A 9,885-nucleotide genomic window follows, 5' to 3' on the forward strand; every position below is an offset into this window, starting at 1 on the left:
ACAGACTAAAGAATTTCCTAATTTTTAATCTTACTTCGATCATTATTGTGAGGAATCACATGCTGTTTAGACGGCTGTGAAGGCCCAGCTGGTCCAGGTTAGTTCTGCCTCACATCCTCTTCCTGCTATGAGCTGCTTTCTCATACTGTCCTGTTAAAACATGTAAACAGAGCTTTATTCAAAAGAATCAAGGATTGAGTTTCATTGTAAACAAGCAGCAAACTGATATATATGAGGAGTTTTATCCATAGGCACTCCCTCCCCAGCTCACTTGAAATCACTTTCATGGGGGAATGTAGGGGAAAATCCAGTGTTTTTCTTTAACCTACAGTCTCTCTATTTCTCTTTTCTCCTCCACCCACATCTTCTTCCTTCTTCTTCTAACTAACCTTGCTCTGCAGAGGCTTCATGTGAAGGGCAGCTGTTACTTGTTAAGATCCTGATTGTATCCAACTTGTCATATTCACACCAAGAACGATAACAATGACAACTGTATTGGCATCCACACCAGTGCATATTATGTTTATTGTAAACTGCAGTTTTGTCGTCGTCTGCTTTAAGTGCTTGAGTTCTTTAAAGATCGAAGGATTTTGATAATCTATTAATGTGTTTATCGTTTATCAGCTGGAAGAAACAGTCTGAAAGTGATTCCAATGGTTTTGTTCCTGTGTTGTTATCATTATAGTACTGCTGTTTGGCCAACAAAAGCCAAAATAAGAGGCAATCCATGAGTAACGAGCGGTAGAACTATATTGTGTAATGTGAAAAGAACAGCAGTTTGACGACTTTGAAAGCCGTTTAGTGTATAAGCAACATTATAGTAATTGAAGTGAATGGGCCTTTACTGTAGGCTTCATTATCAAATTTAATACACTACTTACTAATTAAATAAAACACCATCTTTAAGTAGTAATGTGCTTCAATAATGCATTACAACATCAAAAATCTGCCTAGCAACACTGCTGCAATATTTTATATATTTTAATATTTTATATATATATATGAAATTAGACATTAAAATTAGACAGTTCATTTTTTTCAAAATATATCATCCACTGCTGTAATTGACCGTTCAGAGTCAAGTATTCCAAAGAGCCATGAAATGAGTTCACTAAACCTTTTATCCATGTTACGGTCAGCTGAATCTGTCTTTGAGGGTTTTCACAACAGTCCTTGTTCTAACTCAAGAAGGTCAAAAAGTGAGAAAGTCTCTCTCATGCATGTCTGCCTTTCACCTCTCGCTCTACATCAAACCCTAGGCTTCATGATGCAGCGAATGAAGTATACTCCAAGAGCTCTCAAGTCCACTAATAAGACTAGTGAAGTTTATAAGAGAGCCCCTTGTCTTTTGCTGTGGTTTACAAGGATTTCTGCCCAAATATGCTGCATTTCAAGTGTTCAAAATTGTTGAGGGCTTTGTTTTGATGGGTGTAGGTGCAGTAGATTTCCACAATGTCCCAGTGATGGGGTGGTGCGTCTTACATCTAACCAGAGCTGAGCAGCTTTCTGGTGGGTAGAACATTTTATTTTATTTTATTTTATGCTAAAAATAGCCTAAACGTGTAGCTGGATGCTCAGCAGGAGGCTTCTGCCAGATCCTCAGATAGCCTTTTATACTGAAGCTTTTGACAATGAGCAGTGATTTATTGTAAGATGTCAGGCAGATAATATATGTTTAGTAGCCTACAGTCATTATTTCAATGAAGGCCTCTGCAGACATATTTAGTGGAATTCACATTGTCGCCATTGTGATGCATCAAGCTTTATCTCTATTTATAGGCTCAAGAATCATTGTTCTTCAGATATTTAAAAGAATGTACAACACTTTTTGCAGGAAAGATATCGCCATCAGGGTCAATTATCTACCATTCATTTACCCTCAACACACTCAATAGAATGTTATGTTATAAACACTAGTAAAAAATATATATATAATTCCCATACTGCTGCTAGAATATGTTATTAAATTTACTGCAATCACATCTTTCTCCCTGGTTTAACATTAGCACTCAGAAAGCTTTCAGTTAAATTGCAGTGCTTTGGGTTTTCAGCTGTGTTTTTAAAAAGGTTGGTAAAGCCAGCACAGTTGTGTATATGCTATCTTCTTCTTCCCACAGTGTACTGTATGTGGTTCTCCCTGTTCTGAAGCAGAGAGCAGCAGTCTTCTACCACTGGGACAGTGACGTGGTCTCACTGCTATGTTCTTCTTCTCAAAGCACTCTTTCCCTCATTAGAAACTCCTCAAAGGCCGCTAAAGAAAAAAAACAAAGTTACCGGTTCCCACATTCATTTTTGAAATACTTCTTCTTTGCATATTTTGCTGAGTCAAAAGTGAACACGGATGCTGAAACACATGTGCAGAGTCCAATGTATGTGTTTTCTTGTTTAAATGTCCAACTGGTTCCAGAGGAATATAGTGTCAACAGATTTTATTGCCATCAATTCTTAAAACTTACTTGTACTTGAAATATAGTATTTTTAAGGTCCTTGCTTGAATGCAATGAATTTTTTTTTATTTTTTATTTTTTGGTTTTGGTTGCACTAAATTAGAAGCAGATATGATCATCTCAGGGAACAACCTCGAACATTTGGTCATTTCCAGCTGGCATCTGGCTTCAGTTTAATCTGACACAGTCAAATATTTAGATATACTGTACTGCGCCATCCCAACTTTCCACATTTGCTTTGTGTTGTCATTTGTTTTCAGTGAGGATTTCCTTTTTTCTGGTGCCATCTCAGGCTTAATGTCATTGATGAGATGGAAATATGGATTTCAGATAAGTAAGCACCTTTCACCGCTGCTATTATGCCCAGACTCACATGTTGATATTTCCAGACAGTATTGAATTCTCTTCTCCAATTGAGGGTGTCCATTTATGTAATAATGTCAATGTGAGAAGGTGCCATTTGTGCTTTCTGTTTATCTTAGTGCTTAATTGCCTTTCCTATAGTCTGTAAACAAAGCCGCTTTCATTACGTCAAAGCAGTTTCGACCCTTGTTTAAACAGAAAGGTGCCTTGAGGGATGATATTAATGGTAAACGGTGAGATTCTCAGAATGATTAAAAAAGCATTTAAACGGAGCAGCTGTCCAAATACTAAGTAGTGTCCCTGAACTTACAATCTGAAAATTAATGTCATTACCCTCCATAGCTTTTTAGTAGCACTGTCTGTCACAGACCTAAAGCCAGTAAATGAGTACATTCAAAGTGCAATAAAACTGTGTAGACGCCAGGATTTTTTCAAAGTTAATTGTTTGTTGCTGTGGAAGATTTCGACCTGTGAATCTCAGTCACAGATGCTGCTTCAGTAAAAATAATGAGGTGCATTCATCTTGTGAGGTCAACCTCATCTTACTGCTGTAAGCCTCTGAATCCCTAGATGTCCTCCTTTGGTTCTCTTTTTATCTGTTTGGCCCGTTTGTTTGTTTTTTATGGTGATATATTTAAAATATTTAAGTCAGTAGTAGTAATGGTTAGCAATAATAGGCTTACCTTGTCTCACATTATGTAGTCTATATATGATCAATTTCTATATCATTTTAATATGTAATATTTTACCACTTTTAAAGTCCAAGACAACTGCCATATTGGACTATACTTTTTAATGAATGTGTGTATTTATTATTTATTATTAAATAAATGTATATAAAAGAGCTTAAAATGAAAATTTATGTTGTTAATGATTAATTTCTATGAATAATTATGTGATTTTAGGTAAGATGAATTATTATAAGTGATTTTAAGTAAGAGTGATTTTCCAATTACTAAATTCATTGATTATATTATATCATCAAAAGCAAGCTTTTTACTTATGAAAAAATGACCACCATATTGGTCAATGTATCATTAACAAAAAAGTGCACTTTTTAAAATGTATTGTGTAATTTATGTAAATGCATTTATTGATGATTTGTGTTCTAAAATGCAGACACAGACAAACACAGATGAGTGTTCATGCATCACTGAGATGTGTATGGACAGAAGCAGTGTGGCTTGCCAGTCATACTCATTAAAACCATGCCAACTTTCATCAAAGACCCCTTAGGCGGCAGAAAGCAGAATGAAGGAAAACATTTCTTTCAGTGAGGTCAGATTCCAGGGCTGCAGTTTGTTTCTCATGAGAATTGTGTGGACAGTAGATCCCCTGTGGTTAACAGTTTTGAGGCCAGTTCCATTTTTCTCATACAGAAGAAAAATAGAAGAAACACAGAAAATCTCAGTCCTGTCTATAAGGAGCTACAAAGAAAGTATACAGAGAAATAATTGATTTACAGTAATTGTTAAAATAAGCCAACGGGCATCATGAACTAACAAAGTAACAATACTTTAACAGCATAAATCTAATATCATTTTATTTAGAAATATACTGTTCTTCAGTCAGTGTTTAAACAAATTATTTAAATGAATATTTTATTAACTAAATTTATGCAACTTAAAAGGTTAAAATGTATTACTATGGAAATTCACATTTACTTGATACCTGCTGTAAATCATTGTTAATTCATAATAGCTAATGCATTAAGTAATTATAACTTCATGCATGAGTCATCTCAGCAGCCGGAGGACCCCACTGGCTTTATGCAGCTGAGGTCAGATGATGTTGAGACAGTGTAACCAGAGCCCACTGGAGAAGAGCACTGATGGGCTTCTGCACAAAGTGGCAAATCCCCTTTCCCTGGTTGGCAGAGCCTGGGACTGCAGCCCCACAGCAGGGGATTGTGGGTTGTGGACACAGCAGACACTGAGCCTGCAGATTTTATAACACATACCAGACGAGAGAGTTCTATTGTCCTCGATACTGACCGGCAGAATGGCTGACCTTGCACATTAACGAAGTCTCCAAAACCGTCTCGGCCCTTGATTGGTCTCATATTTCGCCAAGCACAGGCATCGGCCGTAGCCATGAATCCTTTGGTAATTCGAAAATTGAGGAAGAAAGAAAATTAAGTGACAAACCTTATTAAAGAACAAATCTGTTTTGTTTCATTAGCTAAATGTATGGTGAGTTTGCAACATGAGATTTCAGAAAAAATCTTATTTGTGCTCAATTTTATTTGCTTATAGGCAAGGAGCCGTGGGAGATCAAATCTTGAGTGTGTACGTGCTGTCGTGGGCTATTCATCTGTTTCAGTGTTTTTAATCATATGACTGGGAATAGTTACCATAACCATGTCTGAGAAGTGTTTGAGCCATGATAGAGTTGCATAATGCCCATGAAAAGCTCCTGGTTTATGTTTTGATTCTACAAAAGCATTTACTGTTTAATTAAAGCTTATATGCAAATATTTGGCTGGGATTTTAATATTCCAGTTTTCATCAAATCAAATAAATTAATATATATAAATATAAAAATTACACTTATTTTTATTTCAGTTAAAACTTATTTGAGATGTTAAGCTTTTTAAATTGTCATTTTTTTCAACAGTCGTTTTAGGTTTATGGCATTGTGTTTCAACAGATGAGTAAAATTGGATTTTACTTTACACAGGAAAGGTTGCTAGAAAATGCTGTCGATTGGGCTTAACTTTACTGAACCCAATGCCGTTTAAATGTCAGATTATCAGACCTTGTCCTGACTACGACCCGGCTGGTATTAAAGAAGGACATAAACAAAGTCACATAGGCGACTTGGGAGTTTTTGGACAATAAAATAGTGTCCAATATAACACGATTATATTTCATCACTGCAGCAACTTAGCAGGGCTGTTTAAACTAGTGCTGGATGGTGGGTGGATGACGAGGTTGCTGTTTGAGGCGCATTGTTTATGTGCTGTGCAGTGAGGAGAAAGGAGATGAAGAATATCTCGGAGGCTCTGACAGCCGCTCTCCTGCCAGCTGCGGTATTAAGCTTTGAATTACTGTAGCTCTGCTTTAATGAATCAGACTTGGCGTTTATTTTCTCTGTAACAAGTATGGCTTCATTTGACTATGCAGAGAGTCTATTTGCCAGACCTGAGGTCACCAAATCTTTTTGTGAACTGCGGGCCTGCATAGAATATCCTTTGTTGGTTTCTCTTTCAGCCTCCCTGATTTATTATTTCTGCACTGGCATTCCTCAAGGCTTGTGCTGCTTTTAATGGAAATTTGTAGTGTACAGTAAATGCTTCTGCTATTGTAATTTCAAGGCATCTTTCTCCATCAATGTCAATTAAAATATATCCATGCATTCTGATTAAATGAAATAATTTGTTAGCTAGTTTAAGATATGCAACTGTAGCCTGATCATTGAATTTGATTCCCAGAGTTATAATAAACAGTTCTGCTGGGACTTTTCATTGTTTTAATCACTCTTTGTCCCAAACAAACTTAAGTCTGTGTATTCAGTGACTTCTGATTCATTTAAAACCACCAACGGCCCAATCTCAAATCGCACCCTAAACCCATGCGGCCTTCCTCTGAGTACACATTTTTGTGGTATAATTGTCAGGGTTTGGGTAGAGGGATGAGGCGAGGACTCAAAGATGCAGAGAGAAGGGCTCTTTAATAGCAATAAAAATAAAACAAACAAACAAAAACTACCCCGTGGGGGAGAACAGACAAACCTGACTGGCAAGGCAAGGCAAGGCAAGGCAAGGCAAGGCAAGGCAAGGCATACACAGACAAAGATTCGACGACGAACGAGCAACCAGACTGCAAACACAAGGGCAATAAATAGGGAGCTAATAAGGAGGGTAACGAAGGAACACATGTGGGGAAAATTACATCAATAATCAGGTAACAAGATGGGTGGGGTCAAGACAATTGACGAGAGCACATGGCACGTAGGAACTAAGACAAAAGCCATGTGCTCACACAAAACAAAAAACACAAGCACATGGCCAGCAAACCAATCGCAAGCCATGTGCTTGAATAGGACACAAACACGCAGCTAATGAGCAAGCTCATACACCGCGCGTTCACACAAACACGCAGCTAATGAGCAAGCTCACAACCCGCGTGTTCACACAAGACAGCACGCAGCCAGTAAAAACTAAGCTGCGTGCGACAGCACAAGACAAAATATAACAAGCACACAGCCGATAACTCGAGCTGTGTGCAACAATGCCACAATAAAACAGAACATGGAGCGCGAGTGTTCGGTCCCCGACACGAAACCGAAACTCAGCAAGACATGAGTGCCGGGATCCGAACACCACGCTCCAACATGAAACAGGACACGCAGACAAGAGCGCACAGCTCGAGCGGTCTCGAAGCCGCGCACTCACATGAAAACAATGACAGGAGGAGAGTATCAGGGCTCTGTCACAAAACATGAAAACCACTAGACTGAAGTGACAGAACCCTGACACTAGCCCCCCTCAAAAGGGATGCCACCTGGCGTCCCTAACGAAGAACACCCAAAAACAAGACAGGCACGAGACAGCACAGGCATGGCAACACAAACCCGGTACACAACAGAACACAAGACATGGAAATCAAAATACAGACAAAATACGGGAGGGAGGGGAGGGAGGGAGGGAGGGAAGGGAGCCCAGTCAAGCAATATGAAAACCCAAGCAGTTATTAAAGGAACCAGGGAGGGGCGGGAGGATGAGCCAGTGAGGATCTGACCAAACAGGAACCCCGGCAGACCACCAGGGCGGAGCCAGAGGGACGAACCAGCGAGGATCCGGCCAAACAGGAACCCCGGCAGACCACCAGGGCGGAGCCGGAGGGACGAACCAGCGAGGATCTGGCCAAACAGGAACCCCGGCAGACCACCAGGGCGGATCCGGAGGAACGAACCAGCGAGGATCCGGCCAAACAGGAACCCCGGCAGACCACCAGGGCGGAGCCAGAGGGACGAACCAGCGAGGATCCGGCCAAACAGGAACCCCGGCAGACCACCAGGGCGGAGCCGGAGGGACGAACCAGCGAGGATCCGGCCAAACAGGAACCCCGGCAGACCACCAGGGCGGAGCCGGAGGGACGAACCAGCGAGGATCTGGCCAAACAGGAACCCCGGCAGACCACCAGGGCGGATCCGGAGGAACGAACCAGCGAGGATCCGGCCAAACAGGAACCCCGGCAGACCACCAGAGCAGAGCCGGAGGAACGAACCAGCGAGGATCCGGCCAAACAGGAACCCCGGCAGACCACCAGGGTGGAACCAGACGGAGAGACCAGGAGGCCTCCAGCCAAACAGGGACCCCGACGGATAGGGAGGGCAAAGCCGGCAAGGCACTCCTCAGGGGTAGAGCTGGCATCAGGGCAGGGAGCTTAGACAGAGCCGGCATCAGGGCAAGGAGACTGGGCGGCGCCGGCAGGGCAGGGAGACTGGGCGGCGCCGGCAGGGCAAGGAGACTGGGCGGCGCCGGCAGGGCAAGGAGACTGGGCGGCGCCGGCAGGGCAAGGAGACTGGGAGGCGCCGGCAGGGCAAGGAGACTGGGAGGCGCCGGCAGGGCAAGGAGACTGGGAGGCGCCGGCAGGGCAAGGAGCTTGGGCGGCGCCGGCAGGGCAAGGAGCTTGGGCGGCGCCGGCAGGGCAAGGAGCTTGGGCGGCGCCGGCAGGGCAAGGAGCTTGGGCATGACTGGGATGGCCTCCAGGCCAGCAGTGGGCTCCTGAATGGCCTCCAGGCCATGTGGGATGGAGGAAGCCTTTCTTCTCCTCCTCCTCCGTCTCTGAGAGGGGGGCGCTGCAGCCTCATCAGGCTCCTCTGGGGGCGCTGCAGCCTCATCAGGCTCCTCTGGGGGCGCTGCAGCCTCATCAGGCTCCTCTGGGGGCGCTGCAGCCTCATCAGGCTCCTCTGGGGGCGCTGCAGCCTCATCAGGCTCCTCTGGGGGTGCTGCAGCCTCATCAGGCTCCTCTGGCAGTGGCGGGGTAGAGCCATTCCTCTTCTTACCCCTCCTCCGTCTACGAGAGGGAGGTGCTGCAGTCTCTTCGGCCACCTCTAGGGGTTCTGCAGTGTCGCAAGTCACCTCAGGGGGTGCTGCAGCTCCTTCATCCACCACAGGTGGATCTGCAGCTTTGACGGGGACCACAGGCAGCACTGCAGCCTCCTTAGCTGGGGAACGTGCCACAAACTCCACAAATTCCCCAAACGACAGGTGGTCCAGCCCCCTCATTCTCCACCAGCTGAGAGGCTCATCAAGGGCGTAATTGAAGAGGTCCTTGAGGGCCGCATCATTGACCTCCAATCCCTCTGCAGTCCCACTGAACTCCAGGGCAAAATCCCTCACACCAGTACCTTGTTGATGAAGAGAGATTAAAGTCTTAAACTGGAGCATGCGCTGATAATGGGGGCTGGAAAGAGTGGAGGCTGGTGGACAGTGCAAACCCTTCCTCCGCTGAGTCCTCATACGGGCTCGTTCGTACTGTCAGGGTTTGGGTAGAGGGATGAGGCGAGGACTCAAAGATGCAGAGAGAAGGGCTCTTTAATAGCAATAAAAATAAAACAAACAAACAAAAACTACCCCGTGGGGGAGAACAGACAAACCTGACTGGCAAGGCAAGGCAAGGCAAGGCAAGGCAAGGCAAGGCAAGGCAAGGCATACACAGACAAAGATTCGACGACGAACGAGCAACCAGACTGCAAACACAAGGGCAATAAATAGGGAGCTAATAAGGAGGGTAACGAAGGAACACATGTGGGGAAAATTACATCAATAATCAGGTAACAAGATGGGTGGGGTCAAGACAATTGACTAGAGCACATGGCACGTAGGAACTAAGACAAAAGCCATGTGCTCACACAAAACAAAAAACACAAGCACATGGCCAGCAAACCAATCGCAAGCCATGTGCTTGAATAGGACACAAACACGCAGCTAATGAGCAAGCTCATACACCGCGCGTTCACACAAACACGCAGCTAATGAGCAAGCTCACAACCCGCGTGTTCACACAAGACAGCACGCAGCCAGTAAAAACTAAGCTGCGTGCGACAGCACAAGACAAAATATAAC

Source organism: Carassius gibelio, chromosome A15 (genome assembly GCF_023724105.1).
Source record: "Carassius gibelio isolate Cgi1373 ecotype wild population from Czech Republic chromosome A15, carGib1.2-hapl.c, whole genome shotgun sequence".
Taxonomy (NCBI): domain Eukaryota; kingdom Metazoa; phylum Chordata; class Actinopteri; order Cypriniformes; family Cyprinidae; genus Carassius; species Carassius gibelio.